Source organism: Triticum aestivum, chromosome 4B (assembly GCF_018294505.1).
Source record: "Triticum aestivum cultivar Chinese Spring chromosome 4B, IWGSC CS RefSeq v2.1, whole genome shotgun sequence".
Taxonomy (NCBI): Eukaryota; Viridiplantae; Streptophyta; class Magnoliopsida; order Poales; family Poaceae; genus Triticum; species Triticum aestivum.
Window position 1 is genome coordinate 590,488,674 of NC_057804.1, and position 3,057 is coordinate 590,491,730.

Genomic DNA, 3,057 nt, shown 5'->3' on the forward strand with positions numbered 1-3,057 from the left:
ATTAAAGTTCTTCATTCCAACCATACGAAGATCTTTTTATATTGGACACGTTTTTTTATTTAAGGATTGCGTTTTCTGTCATCCCAAAATCTAATGTCAACAATTATGTGTGTATACGAAGAAATACACATGTATTCGAGAAAGTCTACATGCATTTGGGAAAAAAATGAAGAAGGAAAAATTAAAAGAAAAAAAGAGGCAAATGAAAAACCGTTGAAAGCTGTTAAAAACCACATATAGAAACAAAAAAAATCCTTCATGAAAGGTTCTAAAACCGATCTAAACCCTGCCGATGGAACCTTCCTAAAATCACTCCAGGGAACTACATTGTTGGGCCAGCCGTTTTAGCAGGGCATAAGAGGCGAGGCAGGGCTAGGCTCTGCATTAAGCGAGATATTGTGGGGCCTGGAGGTGGGTGCTCCAAGTAGTTTTTTTGTGGGTAGTGCTGGAAGTAGTTAGGCTGCACCCAACACTTCTTTTTTGAGAAATTGCGAACCAACCTGCGGTTGGATGATTTTTTTTTTTTTGCGGAAACTGCGGTTGGATGATTAGTACGACACATACCAGGTTTAAGTCCTGGTGTTCCCATTTATTTCTGAATTTATTTTAAGATTTTCGGCGAAACGTGTTTAATGAGAGGAGACATTTCCGTCGACTATGAGACGACTTTCATGACTTCGTCAATCTTAAGATGATATGCCGACTCAGCCTCTCGAAGGTGCTCATATGAATAAGATATGCGTGTGTGTGCACACGGATAAGTGTATATGCATATATATATGAGCGTCTGTGTCTATACTATGTTAAAAAAACACTTTTGTTGAGAAATTCAGGGTCCAAACTCGAAAGGATGAAGTAACCAGTTGCCGGTTGCGGTACGAGGCAACAACGCTTTGGTTCAGATCGGATATCAGCTGCAACTAGAGGACAGACATCCAACATGCTGGACCTCTAGTCTAGATCCAGTGTAGACATTAAGGCGTGCAGCACCGGGGGGAGCACGGCACGCACGACTGGACCTCACACGCACACGGCACACGCGTATAGCATTCCAGGTTTGACAATTCACACGCCGTATCAGCGCTGATATTGTCGCTAGTGCCACGCTACGGCGCGGCTGCTCAACAAACGCCTTCGTGGCTAAGCATTTTAGGGAGCTGCCAGATCGAAGAAATCGCTGAGCGATGACGTCACCGCGTTATTCAGATGGCCAAGGTTTCTGAAGATTTATATATACTAGAAGAACATCCGTGCGTTGCAACGGGGCCACATTAACTTTAAAAGTTCAATATTAATATTCTCATATATATCAAGTGACATTGGCAACCTTTTTTACCATCAATTCCTCACACACACTCTCTGCCTCCCTCTTCCTCACTCTCTCCCCCTCTCCCTCTCTCTCTCTAACACACACACATCCATCTTATTGGGTACGGGACCATAACCCATCTATTTCACACACACACACACTAGTACATAACAATATGGATTATGTGTATTATATTTGCCACCACAACTGAGAAAATTAATTTCATGTAAATCGGCCAGCCACAGCTCTAAGAATACGCGGAGGAGCTGACCCGGGTCGGCGTCGGCGCCGTCCGGCACGGGCCACGGGCCCGCTTCCAAGCGCGTCTGCGCATCGGCCACCCACGCCGTGTCCTTCAAGTGCCACTTCCACTGCACCAACTCCCAGGGTCACGACCATGGCCAGGGCCAGGGAAGCCGCCCTACCTTGCCCCCTTCACCGGCCGCGGCCAACGCGGTGCCGCGGCACCCGGCCTCGCCGTCCTCGTCCTCCAGCACCGTCGCGACCCAGTGACGCAGCCCAAGCATCGGCCTCGAGAATCAAGAACGCTCGACAACGTAGAGGGAAGGAAAGGTCATATACATGTCATAAGAAAGGAAGTTTATTTACTGCTCCCTCGATGTATTGTTTCCTTTGTTTGGAGATTGATTACCATCTGTGAGTTAAGGTAAGGTTTACGTGATTGAGCGATTTTTTGAAAATCAATTATTTGTTTTCTAATTAATGTAATTAAGTGATTTAAGGTAAGGTTAGTTAATTTAGATTTGATCTTTAGAGATTGTTCGTGATTGATTCTACATTACTAAATAACTTGCGCCAGTATGGAAAGTTCTGATCTGTTTAGATTTCTTTCGTTGTGTGAGAGGGTGACGTGAAAATAAACCGATGAAGTGAGGGGAGGGGATGAAAAAAATCTACAAAAAAAACCCAGCAAAGGTGGGAGGAGGTACCAAAAAAAACCATGGAAGGTGGGAGGAGACTACCAACTGCTTCATTAGGAGTAGAAATTATTAGAGATTAGAGATTATTTGTTTCCTGAAAATCTATTATTTGTTTCCTAAAGCAAATTGCATTAATGAGAGAGATTTCGTGGATTTGGCTAAGGTAGGAAAGAATCTATTATTTGTTTGCTAAAGCAAATTGCATTAATGGGAGAGATCCGTTGATTTGGCTAAGGTAGGAAAGAATCTATTATTTGTTTGCTAAAGCAAATTGCATTAATAGAAGAGATCCGTTGATTTGGCTAAGGTAGGAAAGAATCTATTATTTGTTTGCTAAAGCAAATTGCATTAATAGAAGAGATCCGTTGATTTGGCTAAGATAAGAAAGAATCTATTATTTGTTTCCTAAAGAAAATTGCATTAATGAGAGAGATTTGTTGATTTGGCTAAGGTAGGCGGTTTTTGCGGTTTGTGGCGACTTAGTGTGAGGTGGGACGAGGTACAAAAAAACCATGGAAGGTGAGACGAAAAAAAACCTGGGAGGTGGGAGTTGTCCCTGGTTAACCTACGAAATTTCGTAAATTATTTTAGGACGAAAAAAATCGTGGAAGGTGGGACTAAAAAAACCTGAAAGCGACACTACCAGCTGCTTCCTTAGTAGTAGAGATGGAGTTAAAATCGCCGAAGGAAAAGAGAAAAGGGAAAAGGCCGCAGACCTCAGTCCCAGGCAAGCAAATCGTACGCCAAGCGAGACCAACGGGCGCACCCGCCGACGCCCAGGCCCCACCCACCCCGCCGGCGACATGC